General features: G+C 35.7%; 1 long non-coding RNA gene across 7 annotated transcripts in view; it reads left to right on the top strand.

Annotated features, from left to right (window-relative positions):
• The window catches only part of LOC140623551 (uncharacterized), an 84,922-nt gene that overhangs the window by 17,612 nt on the left and 46,894 nt on the right, over positions 1-20,416 (top strand). For all 7 annotated transcript variants that reach the window (XR_012023137.1, XR_012023136.1, XR_012023132.1 and 4 more), the window contains exon 3: positions 72-119. This is a non-coding gene — a long non-coding RNA (uncharacterized lncRNA). The remainder of the gene's footprint in view (positions 1-71; positions 120-20,416) is intronic.

Raw genomic sequence — 20,416 nt, 5'->3', positions numbered from 1 at the left:
GTACAGGGATAATCGGCTAATCCAATGTACTGCTCTAGGAGTAACATGAACTTTCTTCCTTTTCTCTGCAGCTCATCCTGTTAAAGATCTGTTGTTACTGTTACAAGATATTGAGGGGGGTGAGTTTCCAAGTTGTATTTGTATTTTCTATATGGATCTTTAAAGGTTGTGTGCTGTATATTTAAAACTAATTATTAAGAATAGCAGTGTCACCCTTATTTAACTTGCTTTCAACATTTAAAAAAAATAACTTCATTGTTCTCTAATATAGATGCTTTTACATACGTAATAATAGAGCTGGTAATCTGTCATTATCTAGTAAAGCTATTTTTTCTTTTTTGGTTATAATAAGGTCTGAAATAGCTTTTCCATTAGGAATCTGGATCATCAGGATTTTCTGTCTGAAATGCATCATTATGTTGCAGGTTGGAACTTGATATGCAAGATGTCAATCAAGACAAAAGTTTTCTTTTTATATATTCTGTCTTCCATGCATTTTTCCCCTTCTTTTTAATTTCAATCAAAATTTACTGAGAGACAACTCTTATACGTGGCATTTTTCTAGACACTTCTAAAATATGGAAAACAACGATGAAGCTGAAAATAGTTTATGATTTGAATGTTCATAATTACTTCAACATTCAAATACTTCAGGTCTTTTACAAAACAGCAAGAAGTAGAAAAAGTAAACAAACTCAAAAACAAACAAACAAACCCCAAATAGTCCACTGGCCCTTATTCCCTCCTCCAGTTATTTCTTTGTAGAGGCAACTGGTTTTAATTTTTCCAACTCTTTCTTCTCATATTTACCTTCATGTTTCTATATAACATCTATGGGCTGCTATTGAAAGGCGGCATACTAGGATGGTATTCAAGAGCTGCTAGACTTCAAATTCCAGCTCCTTAATGACCACTTCCCTTTATCTTGGTCACTGTTTCTTGACAGGCACAACTGACATATCGTGCCAGCTGACTTTTTGTTGTAGGGACCTATTCCGTGCATTTTAGGATGTGTAGCATATCCTGGTCTCTACCCATTGGATTCGAGTAACACTGTCACCCCAGGGGTAACAACTAAGAATGTGTTTAGGTATTGCCAAATGTCCCCAAGAGAAACAAAATCACCCCAGTTGAGAACACTAATCTTGAGGAAGTAAAGTTTTCTGTGACTTTGTTCCTTCATCAGCAATATGAGGATTATACAATTATATATATAATTTTTACAATTACATATCCATTAGACTTCCATTCCTCCCATTTTCCCAATACAATTATCACAATTTCTATTTCTGTCAATATTTAGCCTTTATAATGATTATGTATTACTCAAAATTGAGTCACATAGTGGATTAGTATATTAATTTATTTTCAGTATATTTATTTTCTTGTATTTTTTTCCTCCTAGAGTAAATAATTGCATTTTTTGTTTTTGTTTGCTTAGTTTTCTATGTAGTTAAACATCACCAAGCTGTCTGTTAGAAACATAAATCTACCTGAGAAGATTAGACGTGTTTGGCAAATTAACAGTTTTTCTTTCCCTCTTTTGGAGACATTCTTCCCAGAGCTTTGCATTCTCCTGCTCCAATGTAGACCTGTTGCTCTTTAGGCCTTGCTGCATAGGTAGGATCTGGAATTTCTTTGCACCATTGTCATGGGATTTCTCTTTATTGTGTGTTTGATCCCCTATTTCTGGATCTTATGTTCTTCCTCTAGTTTTCTCCTTTGATTTGGTGAATTACACCCTCCAATAGATCCTTCAAATGTCTAAAAATACATTTATTTTAATATGATTATATTTTGGAAATTGTTTCCCCTCAAAATATTAAAGGTTATGTTGCATTGTCTCTTACAGGGTTGCAGTTGAAAAGTTTGATACCATACCAATTCCTGAATCTTTGTATATATAAATTGTTTCTCCTCAATGGAGTATTTGCAATCATTGTCCATTTTGTCCATTGTGTTCTGAAATTTCATGATAAGGAGCATGATATAGATCTTTTTAATATTATTATGGTGGCTACTGAAAATTCAGGCCTTTTAGTTTAGGGAAATTTTCTTGTAATATAACTTCATTAATAACTCTGTTTGTCCCTTCCACCTGCCCGGTACCTCTGCTCTCTCTTTAATCTTTAGGTATCTTTAATCACATGCTGAACCTTGAATTTTCTGATACTCTATTCTCCCTTAATTTTCTTCTTTTCTCCTCTATTTTCTGGAAATCTTTTTGATGTTCTCTTCTTCCCTCCTTTCTTCCTTCCTGTCTATCTTCCTACCTACCTTCCTTCCTGTTTTTTTTTTTTTTTTTTGGCTTATATTTTAAATTACAGAAGCTCTTTTAAGTTCTTTGAGTGATCCTTTTAAAAATACATAATATTATGTTATCTTTCCTAGAAAGCAATATCTTCCTCTCTCTGAAGGTACCAATGATACTTTTTTTTTAAGATTTTATTTATTTATTATTCATGAAAGACACAAACAGAGAGAGAGAGAGAGGCAGAGTCACAGGCAGAGGGAGAAGCAGGCTTCATGCAGGGAGCCCGATGTGGGACTTGATCCCAGGTCTCCAGGATCACACCCTGGGCCGAAGGCAGGCGCTAAACTGCTGAGCCACCCAGGGATTCCCACCAATGATACTTTTGAATATTTTCTTTCTCTCTCTTTTTTTTTTACTTTTGAATATTCTCTTTGCTCCTTGTACTGTTTTCCTCCAATTGCCTTTCCTCCCCTGTTTATTGGGTTTGTCTTTTATGTTAGAGGCTTCTCTCAAATATTCTGTGATCCTTGTCTGCCCTTTCATGCTTAAGAAATAAAACTGTCATTATTTTCAGATGGCATGATTGTTACCTCCAAATTCAAGAAATAAAAAAAATACTAAAATTAATAAGTAAATTATTTAGTTGGATCATAGGATACAAAAATCAATTATCTTTCTTTGGAGTGACCAAGTAGAAATTGAAACTTCAAAAGATATCACAACAGCATCAAAACTTGAATATTATGGGATAAGTCTAAGAAAAATATGGAAGATTTATACACTGAAAACTGTAAGACATTGATGAGAGAAATCAAACAGGACCCAATAGCTGGAAGAATACACCTTGTTCATGGATTAAAAGAATTGCTGTTTTTAAAATGTCTGTTATTTCATATTCATCTATAGAATCCATCAATTCAAATAAAAATTGAAGCAACTTTTTGGTAGAAATGGACAGACTTATTCTAAAATTTATTTGGAAATGCAAAGTTATTTTGAAACAGAAACAAAATATATAGTCAAATGATCTTCAACAAAGATGACAGGGTAACTTAATGGTGTAAAAGATAGAATTCAAAAAAATAGTGCTGGAAAAATTGAATATCACGTGCAAAAAATTCTAATATGAAATTTTATATTAAACCGAAAACCTACCTCCAACAGACTAAAAAGAAATTAACTTGAAATGAATCATAGACTAAAAGCTATAAAAATTTCTAGAAGAAAGCTGTAAAATTTTCTAGAAAAAAACATAGAAGAAAATGTTTGTGACCTTTGGCTAGCGAAGATTTCTTAGGCTTGAAAAGAATAAACAATAAAACAAAGAAATTGATACATGTCAATATTAAGACCCTAGGGTTACCTTGATAGCTCTGTCAGTAGACCTTGAGACTCTTGATCTCAGGGTCATTCGTTTAAGCCTCAAGTTAGGGGTAGAGTTTATTTAATAAAATCAAAACAAAACAAAAAAATGTTTTAAAAAGGCAAACAAGAATTAAGGCTTGTGCTCTTCAAAAGACTGTTGCAGGGCAGCCCTGGTGGCGCAGCGGTTTAGCGCCGCCCGCGGCCCGGGGTGTGGTCCTGGAGTCTCAGATCGAGTCCCACATCCAGCTCCCTGCATGGAGCCTGCTTCTCCCTCTGCCTGTGACTCTGCCTCTCTCTCTATGAATAAATAAATAAAACCTTAAAAAAAAAAAAAAAAAAAAAAGACTGTTGCAAATGAAAAAACAAGCCACAGATTAGGAGAAAATATTTGTTAAAAACACATTTCATTAAGAATTTATATCCAGGGATGCCCAGTGTTTGACGTTTGGCTCAGGGTGTGATCCCAGTTCCGAGATCGAGTCCCACGTCAGGCTCCCTGTGGGGAGCCTGCTTCTCCCTCTGTCTGTGTCTCTGCCTTTCTCTGTGTGTCTCTCATGAATAAATAAAAATAAAATCTCAAAAAGAAAAAAAAAAAGTTATATCCAGGGGCACCTGGGTGGCTTAGTCAGTTAAGCAGCCAACTCTTGATTTTGGTTCAGGCCATGATCTCAGAATCCTGAGATTGAGCCCGACGTCAAGCTCCATGCTTAGTGGGGGGTCTGCCTAAGGTTCTCTCTTGCTTTCTGTCTCTCTCATGTAAATAAATAAATACTTTTAAAAAGAACTTATATCCAAAATATATAAAGAATTCTCAAAACTCAAGAAAACAACCCAGTTTCTAAAATGAGCAGAAGATTTAAGCAGACATTAAAGAAGATAACCAGATGGCAAATAAGCATATAATTATTAATAATTATAAATGAATAATTCATTAATTAGTGAGTAATAAACATAATAATTCATTAGGGAAATGCAAATAAAACTAAAATGAGATAGCATTTTAAAGATTTTATTTATTTATTCATGAGAGACACACACAGAGAGAGGCAGAGACACAGGCAGAGGGAGAAGCAGGCTCCATGCAGGGAGTCCGATGTGGGACTCGAACCCGGGTCACCAGGATCAGGACCTGGGCTGAAGGCAGGCGCCAAACCACTGAGCCACCTGCGCTGCCCAACTTGGCACTTTCTTTTTTTTTTTGAACATTTTTATTTATTTATGACAGTCACAGAGAGAGAGAGAGGCAGGGACACAGGCAGAGGGAGAAGCAGGCTCCATGCACCGAGAGCCCGACGTGGGATTCGATCCCGGGTCTCCAGGATCGCGCCCTGGGCCAAAGGCAGGCGCCAAACCGCTGCGCCACCCAGGGATCCCAACTTGGCACTTTCTTACAGAGTCGACAGCTTCATGGAGATAAGACCTGTGCAACTGAATAAGGCCTCATGCTTAGGAAAGCCCCACACTTGACTTAATGTTCTACCATTGCTATCTTGATATTCTTAATAATTTTGTTTTGTACTTGTGTTTTGAATTTGAACTTGAACTTGTGTTCTGTTTTTCTGAACTTGTATTTTGTAATTAAAGTCTGTTAGAATACTGGAACACATGCAATATGTCTGTCACTACTTGCTGCTCTATTTGCATAGAGTGTTCAAGGTGCCCCATCATTACATGATTCCAGCAGGCCCATGATGCATGAGAGTGTAGTGAGACTCCCAGAAGTTTACCCTGAAACCATTACACAAAACTGATTAAGTGCTTGTCCCCAATGTTTTCATCATTACTTGAATTCTCAAATTATAGCATCTGTCATTGTATTTACCACATTATAGTATAATTATGTTTTATTATTTCAGAGGTCAGCAAAACAGTAAAAATTTAGTTAGTAAATATTTTACACTTTACATCCCAAGAGGCAAAATCAAGGATATCATGTAGGTATTTATATAATAAGAGAGAAAATAATTTTTAAAGATTTTTTATTAACAAAATTAAGACAAAATGATATGTATGATTTTTTGTAATAACTGGTATATTTATTAAAGAATGGAATTCTCTTAGGATACCATTTCTCTTACTTGTGGTTCAGTTAGTGTTTCTATTCATCAAATTGATTGCAAATGGTTATCTGTGAAAATCATTCTCCGCTCATGAGCCTTACAAAAACAGGCAGTGAATTTTCCTGACCTCTGTTCTATTTATTTAATTATTCATCTTTACTATATTTTGGGATCTGGAACCTGTCCTTGGTCTTATTTATCTTTGAGTTCCCAGGCACACTACGTAGAACATTAAAAGTGCTTAATAACTGAAAACGTTTTTTTTTTTTCCAAGCAGTGAAGAGATGTGAGACTTGGTGATCTTAGACTTACCTTAATGAGTAATACTTTGACTTTATGTATCACTTTTCCTGTAAGGATTTTCAGATCTGTTATGTCATATCCATTATCTAATATGTAATAAGAAAAGGATAGGTGTTGTTATTCCCATTTAACTGATAGGAAAGGGACACTGTAGTAGACTCAGGACTAGAATTAAAGAATTCTGATTCTTAGCTATAGAGAGTTTCAAAGGAATTTTGCACGCATCCTCAGGTGTGCATATTCTCGTCCATTTCAAGAATTTTAAATTATCAGAAAACTCAGAAGTATAGGCAAACCAGCATGGACTAACATATATAAGGTAATTACTATAACATCTACGGGGAAAAAACACTAAAAATTTGACTATAACGTAAAAAATTTCCTAGAAATTTTCAAATTTTTCAAACGACGAGACACTAGTGTGCAGCATAGGTAATTTAAAATGCAGTGTTAGGGCAGCCCCAGTGGTGCAGCGGTTTGGTGCCGCCTGCAGCCCGGGGTGTGATCCTGGAGATCCGGAATCCAGTGCCACGTCGGGTTCCCTGCATGGAGCCTGCTCCGCCCTCTGCCTGTGTCTCTGCCCCGCCCCCCTTCCCGTGTCTCAATAAATAAGTAAAATCTTTAAGAAAAAAAAAATCTTGGGGTGCCTGGGTGGCTCAGCCAGTTAAGTGTCTGCCTTTAGCTCACGTCATGATCTCAGGGTCCTGGGATCCAGTACCCCTGTTGGACTCCCTGCTCAGTGGGGGGCTCTGCTTCTCCCTCTGCCCCTCCCTAACCTGCTCATGCTCTCTCTCTCTCAAATAAATAAATAAAACCTTAAAAAAATAAAATGCAGTCTTAAAAGATATATACTAAAACGAATGTGGCTACCATAAAGAAATGAGGAAAATGGTGGTTATCAGTGAAAACATGATATAAGTTACTTTTATATCTATCTGGCAAATTTAGGAAAGGAACAGGGTGTTTTGAGTGAGACAAACTTGTATTTTTTGTAGCCAGTAATTTCCTAAGAGATTCCACCCTAGTGTTTGTTTCCTATGGGTCCATTAGCATCACTTCAATATTATTAGCAACAGTATTTATCAGGTACTTTTTAGTTCTGGTTTCTAGGGATAAAAATAGATAGTAGACCTGACCCTTGACCTAGGGAAGAGGAAATAAATTGTTATGCAGTATAACAATGAATGATACAAAATGAAGTAAAGACTGCATGGTTGTTCAGACAATACTTGCCAGATGAGTACAGGAAAGGAAGGGGGTGTTCTATGAGGGTATGAATATCTGCAGTAGGGAGATAGTTGGGAAAAGCTTTCTGGAAGAGATAGCACTTAGACTGTGTCTTCAAGAAAGGTAAAGGAGCAGTGATAAAATCCTTAGGAAGGATTTGATCAAAACCCTGAATCAGGTAGAAAGAACGTGAATGGTATGTTCAGGAAACAATAGGTAGGCCAGTTTATCTTGAGCAGGAGTTCTGTGTATGTAAGGAAGTAGTTGGAGATACATATGAAGTGGTAGAGAGCAATGTGAAGAGAAAGACCAAGTAGAGGAACTTGAAAGTTGGCTGTGGGAAGTGGTGAGCTGTCAAAGAAATTTAAACAGGAAGACGGGGATGGGATAGGCAACAAGCATTGTAAAAATGCTGAATCTTATCTATGCCTGGGCTGAAGCACAGAATACTGGATTGTTTTTGGTACATGAATGTGTGCTACATTAAAAATGCTACATCTATGTACTTGCTTTTTTTTTTTTTTTTTTTAATTTATGATAGTCACACGGAGAGAGAGAGAGAGAGAGAGGCAGAGACACAGGCAGAGGGAGAAGCAGGCTCCATGCAGGGAGCCCGACGTGGGACTTGATCCCGGGTCTGAAGTGCTAACTTTTAAAGAAAATGTGTGTGTGTTTGAGAGCAGCTTTGTAGTCTACCATAGTGTTAGGAAATATTTATTTTAATGTCTTCTACATTTAAGATTTTTGTATTGTGTCTAACTTTTAATATCACTACAAAGTAATAAAAATGCTGGGAATTAAAACTTATAGTTTATTTTAACATGGATTTATTCTTCTGAATAAAGTAATAAATGAGTATATGTGTGATTTAAAAGTATACTCTAAAAAACCAAATGAATAAACAAAAATAAATAAAAATATACTTGGATTTCATCAATAAAAATGCACTGCTCTGGGCAGCCTGGGTGGCTCAGCAGTTTAGCGCCGCCTTCAGCCCAGGGCCTGATCCTGGAGACCCAGGATCGAGTCCTGCATCTGGCTCCCTGCATGGAGCCTGCTTCTCCCTCTGCCTGTATCTCTGCCTCTCTCTCTCTCTCTCTCTCTTTCTCTCTCTGTGTCTCTCATAAATAAATAAAATCTTAAAAAAAAAAAAAAAGTACTGCTCTGAGCTATTAAAAAACAAAGTTGTCCATAGAGGAGTTTGATTTGACTAATGTGTTGTTAATGTACAGTAGGAGGCTGACCCATCTTTTCTTCTGTCCCCACCTTCTCATATTCTGAGTGAATTGGGGAGCCATCTGGCTACCACATGTGCAACCAGCTGTATTCTAAGGTGGGAATGGGAAATGTACGAAGACTTCTCACAGAAGCACATTTGTAGGGTTAGACTTCCTCCTACTAGTCTGGATGAGTTCTCAGGATGCCAAACCACTAAGCACACTTTCCAGTGTGGGAGGCCCTTGAACCTCCCCCACCTTTTCTGGCTTGAATAAATGTAGATTGTCCCACAAGCCTAGGCAAATACTCCATTGTGTTATTCTCCAGAGTAGTTTGACCTTGTATACTTGAAGAATTCCTCCCCAAGACTATCTTGCCCTACCAGAAATTTTCCCTTTTCAGAGCTTTGGGGCCTAAATCCAGCCTAAAGAACGTTTGCTTGTTCCGTCCATTTCCTTAAAATGTGGAGGAAGACGGGAAAGGATCTCTCCCATGGTTCCATACCTGAGTAGGGACACAAAGACTTCTCTACATTGCAGAGCGGGGAGTGGGAGAACGAGATTCATTTGGTGGTATCTCAGCATTTCTTCATCCATAGGCAAGTACATGCCTTGCACAATTGTTTCTTATCTTCTTTCTGTGGTCAACTAGAATTCCTTTTGAATCAAGTACTAAATCTTAAGGGAGGAAGGGAAGGGAAACTGTACTGGGGAAACAAGCAAGAGGCCAGCTGTTTGCAGGGAAACGACTCCTGCACTACTTCTGAGAATTACAGTCTTGTTCCTCTGGTCTCCTTGTGTTTCTTTTGCAAAACACCATACATCCAACATTTTTTAGAGGTTAGGAGACAATTGAACTCAAAGGTGCGTGGACCAGAAGGAAGTAGGTTATGTGTATTAAGTAATCATGGGCCTACTTACCATGATGAGACCATAAACATGGAAGACAAAATTAAATAGATATTTCACCAGCACATAAAATCTGGACACTTTACTTGTCTAGGTATAAATAATGCCACTATTTTGAATAAGTTCTCTTTTAGATATTCTGAATTTCCTCTCTCTCCCGGAATTTTCAGAATGATCTTATCCACTGACCTCAATACCTTTTTATGCCTCCTTCACATTTTATAAACGAATGAAATGTTTATGTGAAAAATTAGAAATTTCTTGTAAGGAAACTATAAATCAAGATACAATTATGAATAAAATTTCTCTCTTCAGTATTAAATTTAAGTTCTACTTTTTTTATTTTTACAAAACTTTACCTGACGTTTATCCCTACTATGTATTTGCCATCCTCTCTGCACACTTGCTGGCTCTTCTCACTGTATTCATTCGACACCTCACAAATATTTACTAACTCAATATATATGACACATGCCAAGAGGTATGTGGGGGTTTTTATATGCTTGTAAGGAAGAAAGAAATAAACATAACAATACAAGGTAGTATTTGACTGGTACCATAACAATGATACAGAGAAAGAACTTAGAACATTTAGATGAGACAGACAGGGACAGAGACAGAGACACAGAGTGAGATGTATCAGTTTCGGCTGGGGGAATTCTGGGTAGACTTTATGGAAGAAGCAGCATATGAACATCACCTTAAATGGATAGGATTTCAATAGAGACAACTCTAAACACATGGCACACGGGGTAGAGAAATGGGAAAGTGCATACCAATATAGAGAATGATTTGTCATGTAGTTTAACTTATGTGTGGGAATATTGCAGCAGATCAAGTTGATGGAACAGATTGGCATCTGATATTAGAAGCACTGAGGCTGAGTCTAGACTAAGAAATTAAAATTTTATTCTGAAGGCATTAGTTCTTGAACTTTTGGAACAGAATTATACAATCTTGTATGAATATAATCTGAATGAAAGTTAGAATGAATAGTCAATCCAGGAAGGATCAAGTGGGAGGATTTATCAGAGGCTAAATTATTTTAGCCTCTTTTTAGAGGACAGCACTGTAATAATCGAAGCAGGAAGTGGTACATGCCCAAACTGGGGAGATAAAAATTAGAATGTGGTGAGGCGGGGGGTGGGGGCGAGCACCAGGAAGGTTCATCATATTTTGCAAAGGAGGAAATAGTTTCTATTTCTTCTAACTAGATTGTCAGTTTCCTGAGCGCAAGGATTTTGTCAGTGTCTTGTTTCCTTCTTTATTACCTAATTCATCCACTTTTATATTGTGTGCTTTCAAATAATTATGACTTGTGTAGGCTTCTAATTAATATGTATGTATGTATGTATGTATGTATGTATGTATATATCTGTCTATCTGTCTATCTATCTATCTATCTATCTATCTATCTATCTATCTCCAGCACAACTAGTTTTTCATAAAAAGCAGAACTTAATATCGGAGCAGTTTTTTATTCACTGTAAGTCAACAAAAGAAGCAACAATGAAGAGTTGATTCTGGAAAAAGAAAGAGGAGGTTTATGAATTGCTCTCAGTGAAAAATGAAAGAGCTTTTGAAACTGAGCTCAAATATGCCTGGAGCACATGAGAGTCTGGTTTATTAAGGCATGACTGAATGATTAGTAGAAATACTACCATTACTACTACTACGCATTATATTATTCACATATCATAAAAAGCCAGGATACACAGCAACTGACAGAGTCATCTAGGAAATTGAACAGGGCTTTTACTACAATGTGAGAAGAATTTAATGTGCTTTGCTCTATTTCTGACATGAATTATAAGAGCAAAAGGCTTTATTCTTTGCACAGGTCATTAAATATATTCCATGATGTCCTAGTACCCAGCAGGAAAGAATCTTCCAACTGTATGAAAATGATTTTAAGGATCTTTGTTTTGAATTGAAAATAATTTACCAAGCTTTCTACCCCAAGATCAGTAAGGATTATTGAACAGTTTGTTTGTTTTTTTCTTTTCTGTTTTGCAATGCTGTTTATAGCTTGCTGCATCAGTTAAAAAGAGGAATGCCAATATATTACTACTTAACTACTTCAGATTAGCTGTTAGAGAGATAAGAGTGATGAATGGTGTTTAGCTCCAAATGGTAAAATTGACCTAGTTCTAAGCTACCAGATAGAACAGACAGGTTTATCAACTACTCCCTAAAACAAATATTTGCAAGCATTTGGCAAATAAGCGTAACTGATTCTATCCAAATCTTAGAATAAGAATTCCATTATAAGCTGCAATAAATATTGAAAGAAAATGTGTCCTTATTTTGAAAGCTCTCATTTAAGGAAAATGGAACATATCTCTATTTTAGGAAGAAAAGATTATTTTGTAATGTCCAAGCTAAATGGGCATATACACTCTGCAAGCTATCTGGCACACTATATGAAATTTAGAAAATATTTTAAATATCTAGCAATTGAGATTTACTCAATTGGACCTGAAACTTGGAGTAAATTATTCATTCATAATGAAAATTCTTGCTATTTTCCCTAAATTATATAAATTATATATATATATACATAAATAATGAACTTTAACTTTACCATGATTTAATTGAGTATAGCAGAATATTTAAACAAATGTTTAATCCTGAAATCATATGACTAGTCATGTGCTAAATCTAAAAAATGGATGGTTTTATATTAAGGAAGGTGGAAGATGAGTGGGCATGAAGGGTACAGTACAGCATAAGATATTTGAATAGTATAGTTTCAAAAGTTTCAAAATTAAAAATGTGTTTTTGCCTTTCCTCTCTTTACCCTTTCTGCAAAGGTAGTCATTGTGTTGTATTTTACACAAATTATCCAAAATAGATCAGGGGAGAGATGAAAGACTTTATTGTGAATAGAGAGACCATTTGCTGGTAGCATGATCAATTTAATGGAACAGTAGGACTTTTTTATTTATTTTTTGAATAGTAAGACATTTTAAGAAAACCAAATGCATAAGCAAACCAAATTTGGAATACATCTAATAATAGAGATATCTCCCAGTGAGAATTCCCATCTCATTATCATTTAAGATAATTTAAATATAGTTTTTAAAATCCTGTGATTTCTATTTACTTTTTAAAAAAATATTGAAGTACAGTTGACATACAATATTAGTTTCAGGTGAACAACATAGTGATTTAACAATTCTATACATTACTCAACGATCACCATCAACAATGTTATTACAATATTATTGACTACATTCCCTATGCTGTACTTTTCATCTCTGTGACTTATTTATTTTATAACTGGAAGTTTGTACCTTTTAATCCCTTTTACCTATTTCACCCATAATTAAAAATCCTGTGATTTTTAATATATATATTTTTTAAAGATGGGCATTATTTCTTAGTAAGAGATGCTAGTCATGTGAGAGATAGAAAAAAGCAAAGCCATTGGATTTGGTTAAGTCAGAAGATAGACTTTTGGGGATGTCTTGACAAAAAAAAAAAAAGGATAAGTGATAATAACAAGAAGAGTGATAAAAAAAAAGCGTCAGTTTTCTTTTCTCATTTTAGTAGCAAGCATTTGCCATTGAATGAAATTGGTATGCAGATTTACTTTCACAGTCAATGTGAGGCCTAGTGCAATAGCAGAGAGACTAGTCGTGACTGGGTTTATTATGCAGTTCTTTGGTTCTCAAGGAGCACAAGCCTGAACAAGCCAACATGAGTCACTGTATGGGACTGTATCATAATAATGTTACCATAAAGATTTTTAGGTGAATGGCCTCTGTGGACTTTAAAATGTCCTTCTAAGACCTGATACTGTATTCTATCTGCTAGAATTTCCTGAAGGTTTTATTTATTTATTTATTTATTTTTTTATGATAGTCACACAGAGAGAGAGGCAGAGACACAGGCAGAGGGAGAAGCAGGCTCCATGCAGGAAGCCCAATGTGGGATTCGATCCTAGGTCTCCAGGATTGCGCCCTGGGCCAAAGGCAGGCGCTAAACCTCTGCGCCACCCAGGGATCCCTCCTGAAGTTTTTAGATCTAACTTTAAGTCACAGCATTCTCTAATTTCTTCAGAGTACCAAGCTGTACAGTGAGTTGCCAAATGTCAAAAAAAATTTACTTTGTAGCAAGAGAAAGCAATAAAATAGATCTTCAAAGAGGCAACCTAAATTTTACAGACTGAGAAAGTAATTCAATTTAACTATGTTGCAAAATGAGAAACTTTTTCTGTCCAGGTTGTTAAAACTTTGATGCTGATAGGAAGGAGAAATGAAAAGGCCAATGGCATGGTTATCTGTGAGGCATTTTGTAGCTTATACTAGATGTGTCCCTAATTTAGTCTATGTCACTGGGCAAATCTCATACTAATCTCTCTTTGTCTTCGTTTCCTCAACTATAAAAAGGGGATAATAATACCAACCTGTCTCAGAGGGGTGTGGTAATAATTAATTAAGGCCCATAAAAGGCTTTAAAGGCCAAAGATGAAAGGCACCAAATAGACAAAGCCTCATCATTAGCCCTGAAATTGATGGAATATAAAAACTTGTTTAATGGTGGAGAAATTCTGAAATAAGAATTAAAATAAGAGGGCAGCCCCCATGGCCCAGTGCTTTAGCGCCGCCTTCAGCCCAAGGCCTGATCCTGGAGACCCGGGGTCAAGTCCCAAGTCAGGCTCCCTGCATGGAGCCTGCCTCTCCCTCTGTGTCTCTGCCTCTCTCTCTCTCTCTCTCTGTCTATCATGAAATAAATAAATAAAATCTTAAAAAAAAAAAAGAATTAAAATAAGAATACACTTTCCTGGATCTATGGACTTAAATTTATGAATTGGTTCATGAGTATATTTTGTTGAGGTGCTCTATATTTAAATTTTCAATGTAGGCTAATCAAGGAATGAAGACCATACTAGTTTGAAAACAGAAGTGATAGCCAGTTGAAATTAAAATTATATATTCTGTTTACTTTTTGTTTTACCTCTCTATATTATCAATAAACAAATCAGGATTTTTATTTTTAAAGTATGAGGCTGGAAGAGCTTCTTGAGGGTAGGTGAAAGAATAAAACATTAAAGTTGGTGCCACTATTTAGCATCAAGGTTACGATGATTCAACTTAGGATGCAGATGTTATTAAATACTACCTGAGTCAGTACATTTAATCAAGAGAAGTATGTTTCTCTAAATGTCTGAATTTAAGAGCTAATGGAAAAAGTATATGAAAATAACAATTTCATTTTTAGGAATATAACTCCTAATGCATCCTACCCACTGCCTCCATGACATATTCAGTTTCTTGGATGCCAAATAACTAATATGAAAACAAAAAACATTGTGATGAATCTGTCACCTCTATGTTTTATAATAAGAAAAAAAATGTCACCTACTTTTGGATGAAACTAAAGAGCATTTTGATTTTATTACGTTTCAGGAACTACTGCTGAGTAAATGAACAATTTTGCCCTTTTGTAACATCACTCAATTTATCCGAAGCTTGCAACTAGAGCCAATAAGATTCTTGAGATATTATTTCCTAATTAAATAGCTGCTCAGTTGGATGAAATCTTAGATGATGGAAATAAGCAATAAAACTGTCATGCCTGAGTTCTACCTTTCTTAGGCTTCTAAGAGTGTACTAGTTTTCATTTTTAAAAAAAGATTTTATTTATTTATTTGACAGAGAGAGAGAGAGAGGGAAATAGACTCCCCAAGAGCAGGGAGCCAAATGCAGGGCTCAATCCCAGGACCCTGGGATCATGACTGGAGCCCAAGGCAGTCACTTAACTGACTGAGCCACCCAGGCACCCCTGTACTAGTTTTTAGTGACAGTCTTTCCTTAGGTTGGTTCATGGGAGCAATTCATTACTGATGTTTATTTTGCTTTGGGTGGGGCTGTAAAACTACTCTACAATAACATAACTTAGGAGGTTGTTATTTTAGAATTTTTCTATCCTATACTGGTTGTGGTCAAGAAAAAGACAAACTGGAAAACAAGAAGTTATAATATCTTTAAAACATTTATTATTGCCATTAAAAAAAGTGATTTGGTTATAGTCCAGTTAGAATTTCATTAATGGAACACTTCATATTTCTTTTGTTAAAAACTCATTTACCCTTTACCTAAAAATTTGAATGTAAACATTAACTGTCAGCGTTGATAGCTGTGCAATTAACCAGCTTAATTTTGGTTAGAAGATGAATGATTCACTGCTTTCTTGTGTCTGATGAGTAGGCCGGGCACTGTATTTAAAATGGCTCTAACCCAGAGGGCAAGTCCTACTGGTTTCACTGCCCAGCCCACTCAGGAAAAATAAAAGTCCTAGAGGTGACAGCTGAGCACAGACTGAGCATGAAATCTTAAGGGCATCGTTCAACTTGACTATCTTGACAATGCTATAAAAATGGTTTTCATTTTTCACATTGTTAAATTTTAAAAAAATTAAAGATTTTCAGACTTTAGAAGATATTTTCCAACTTTTCTGCTTTATTTATTTGCATCTCAGACGTAAAAGGGCTCCATAATAAATAAACACCATATTTTTGCTTTGCCTGGCATCTAATTCTTTTTGCAATCACAGTTCCATTTTCTTTCTTTCTTTTTTTTTTTAAAGATTTTTATTTATTTATTCATGAGAGGCACAGACAGAGAGAGAGGCAGAGACACAGGCAGAGAAGCAGGCTCCATGCAGGGAGCTCGATGTGGGACTTGATCCCCGGACTCCAGGATCACGCGCTGGGCTGAAGGCAGACACTAAACCGCCGAGCCACCCAAGGATCCCCCCAGTTCCATTTTCTGAAATTAAAATATTTCTCCTTTCTCTAGGGTCTGTTTTATGTACTGTCTCTTTCAGTTGACAGATGTAGATTATCTTCATCTCCAGTGCCCGAGCCAGCAATTTCTTTACAGGTGCCTCTGGTCCAAGATTGTATAAAAGTATATCTTTATCTATTTTTGCTAAATATTGCATGAGAGTTAAAATAAGTTTTTTATTCTTTTTTTATGCACATGTATTATATTTTATTATATTGAGACAATAGATGAGTATATTTTATTAGAATATAATCTAGAACTTTGTAAAGAAATAATAAAGCATTTCATTTAAGATAATTCAGTAAAGATATATTCAGAATGTTTTACCCAGAGAAGAGGAGGGATGAATATAAGTTCTTTATTTCTGCGGTGAAAACAGTTCTGAGAAGGAAATTTATAGCAATACAGGCTTTTTTCAACAATAGAAAAATAGAAAAAAAAAACAAGAAAAATCTCAAATAGATAATTTAACCTTATACCTACAGGAACTAGAAAAAGAGAAAAAATAAAGCTCGAAGTTAGTAGATGGAAGGAAATAAAGATCAAAGCAGGAATACATGAAATATGAGCACTTGGGAGGCTCAATCAGTTAAGCATCTAACTCTTGATTTTGGCTCAGGTCAGGTTGTGAAATTGAGCCCTGCATTGGGACTCTGTGCTAGGTATGGAACCTGCTTAAGACTCTCTCTCCCCCTTTCCCTCTGCTCCTTTCCTCCCTCTCTTTCCCTCTTTAGAAAAAAACAAAAATCAAGAAATGCATGAAATAGGGGCTGCCTGGGTGGTTCGGTGGTTGAGCATCTGCCTTTGGCTCAGGGTATGATCCTTGGGGATCAAGTCCCACATTGGGCTCCCTGCAAGGAGCCTGCTTCTCCCTCTGCCTATGTCTCTGCCTCCTCTCTATGTGTCTCTCGTGAATAAATAAATAAAAACTAAAAAAAAAAAAAAAAAAAGAAAAGAAAAGAAATACGTGAAATAGAGACTTAAAATACAATAGAAAAAAAATCAATGAACCCAGGAGTTGACTCTTTGAAAAGATAAACAAAATTGATAGGCCTTTAGCTAGACTCATCAAGGAAAAGGAGAGAGGACCCAAATAAATAAAATCAGAAATAAAAGGGAAGTAACAGCCAATACCACAGAAATACAAAGTATTATGAGACTACTATGAAAATTTAGATGCCAACATATTAGACAACCCAGAAAAATGGAAAATTTCTTGGAAACATATAATCTTCCAAAACTGAATCAAGAAGAAGTAAAAAATCTGAACTGACCAATTACTAGTAACAAAATTAAATTGGTAATCAAAAAACTCACAACAAACACATGTCTAGGACCAGGTGGCTTCACAGCTGAATTCTACTTAAAAAAGAGTTAATACCAATTCTCCTCAAACTATTTCGAAAAATAGAAGAGGAAGGAAAGCTTCCAAATATACTCTATGAGGCCAGCATTATCCTGATACCAGAGCCAGACAAAGATACTACAAAAGAAGGGAACTACAGGCCAATATTCCTGATGGACAAAGATGCAAAAATCCTCAACAAAATATTAGCAATCTACATTCAGCAATACGTTAAAAGGATCATTTACCACAATCAAGTGGGATTTATTCTGGGGATGCAAAGATGGTTCAATATTGGCAAATCAATCAATGTAATACACCACATTAACAAAATGAAGGATAAGAATTATATAATCATCTCAATAGATGCAGAAAAAATATTTGAGAAAATTCAACATCTGTTCATGATAAAAACTCTCAAAAAGTGGTTTAGAGTGAACATTATTACCTCAACATAATAAAGGGTATATATGAAAAGCCCACAGTTACTTGAGGGTGAGAAACTACGAGCTTTTCCTCTAAAATCAAGAACAAGACAATTCCTAGCCAGTGATCAAACTGGAAGTCCTAGATACAGCAATCAGACAAGAAAAAGAAATAAAAGGAATCCAAATTGCTAACGAAAAGTTAAATTGTCACTACTTACAGATGACATGATACTATATGTAAAAAAACCCTAAAGACTCCCCTCCAAAACTATTACAAGTAATAAAATACGATATTCATATTGTTGTTCATTTTCATATTATTTCACATAATATAGTTTGATAACTAAATTATATTATTGTGGGACACCTGGGTGGCTCAGTGATTGAGCATCTGCCTTTGGCTCAGGGCATGATCCTGAGGTCCTGGGATCGAGTCCCATAATGGGCTTCCTGCATGGAGCCTGCCTCTCCCCCTGCCTGTGTCTCTGCTTCTCTCTCTGTGTCTCTCAAGAAAAAATAAAAAAATCTTTAAATAAAATAAAATAAAATAAATTTTGTATGGAGCCACAATAGCCAAAGAGATCTTGAGAAAGAACAAAGCTGGAGGTATCACAATCCCAGATTTCAAGATATATTATAGAGCTGTAGCAATCAGAACAATATAGTACTGGCTCAAAAATGGTTACATAGATCAATGGACAGAATAAAGTCCAGAAATATGCCCATGCTTATATGATCAATTAATTAGTGTATCTTGGTGAAGGGTATAAAGAAAAAAAAAAAGAAAAAGAAAAAGAAAAAAGCTCTCTGTTTTCCAGAAACGTGTACTTTCCCAGGGTAGCTGATGTAGAGAACTCAAAGGTCTTCAAATTCCACCAACCTATGGATAGAGATCAAGTTATACTAAATCCAAAAGCACATGTTGCCTCAGCTTTTTCTCATTCCTCTTCATGAACTGTCTCTTGCCCCTCACTTCCCACCTATGTGTTTCTGAGACAGCATAGAAAGCATTTGATCAGTTTGATAAAGTGACCAGATGAAATGCAGTGGACCATGAAATGCTATGGCTCAAAGCAATGAAATCCATACTCTGGACAAAATATAACTTAGTAGGCAGATTAATCTTTTGGTATCTTCGGATTAAGCTTTTTTATTTTAAAAATTGAGTTCCTAATATTATAAGGCATGATGTGATTGGTAATACATTCATATCTAGTCAAAGAGTCACGTTTTTGATTTTTTATGACCCCAACGGAGACAAAGATAATTTAAAAATGCTCCCCATCCTTAATTTACCTAATAATTTCTGCATTTTCCCTTACAAAACCTTATAAACTTTTAATAATGAACAAAGTATAAACTTGTTTTCTTCCCTTATATGATATTTCATCTTGTTCATTTAAATAACCCAGTGAATGTAGTCAAGGAATAAAAGGTTAAATGATTAAAAGTTATATGATATAGAGCATGGAAGTTTGTTAAATACCAGCATTTGGTTGCTCAAGAATTGATTCCAAGCCAAGGCATTTATTGGATCCTGATTTTTATTTTTTTATTAAAAAATTATTATTATTATTAAAAGATTTTAATTAATTTATTCTTTAATTAATTTATTCATGAGAAGCACAGAGAGAGAGAGGCGGAGACACAGGCAGATAGAGAAGCAGTCTCCATGCAGGGAGCCTGATGCGGGACTTGATCCCAGGACTCCAGGATCACACCCTGAGCGTGAAGGGAGGCACTCAACTGCTGAGCCACCCAGGCATCCCTATTTAAGAAATTATGAACCAATAAGCATTTATTCAGCCATATTAAGACATTCTGCTTATGCATCCAGGACTCAAAAATGCAAAAATCTTGAGATGATGTTTATTCTTAGAGAAGTCAGTCTAGTGGAAGAGGCAAACATATGGAGAAATAAATTGAATAAAGATGAATAAATGCCATGGTTGTTGCTAGGAATGTCAGAGATTGCTTGACAATCAGGTGAACTCTGGATAGTCTTGAAGATAGAATGCTATATAAAGAAGAGGGAAAAAGGGCATTTCAGGCAAGGAACAAAATGTGCAAAGGCATAGAGTTTTGAAAAGATATGTGAGAAGTTCATTGTGGTTTGGAGCTTAGGGTTGTGGTGGAGAATGGAAGGAAATGAAATTGGAACAGTGTATTGGGTTTACATCTGGAAGAGCACTGTACTGAGACAAAACAGCCTGGCTTTCACAGGACAGCTAGTGGGAAATCAGGAGACATCATTAAACAAGGGAAGGATGTAATCATATTTCTTTGGTAAGAATATAATTATGGTAAGAGTTTAAAAAGGGATTATAAGAGAGATAGATGGGGCAGAAACCAGGTAGGGCACTATGTCATTAGTCTAGGATAGAAATCTTAAGAGCCTGAATTGAATTAGTGGCAGTAGAAATGGGAAAGAATAGGCATTCTTTTTGGATATTTTTTGGATATATTTTTGGATATATTTCTGAATGAAAATGAATAGTATTTGGCTGTGGATGG

Source organism: Canis lupus, chromosome 33 (genome assembly GCF_048164855.1).
Source record: "Canis lupus baileyi chromosome 33, mCanLup2.hap1, whole genome shotgun sequence".
NCBI classification, from domain to species: Eukaryota; Metazoa; Chordata; class Mammalia; order Carnivora; family Canidae; genus Canis; species Canis lupus.
Note: the sequence above shows the minus strand (reverse complement) of the source record. Positions and strands in the feature narration are given on the sequence as shown.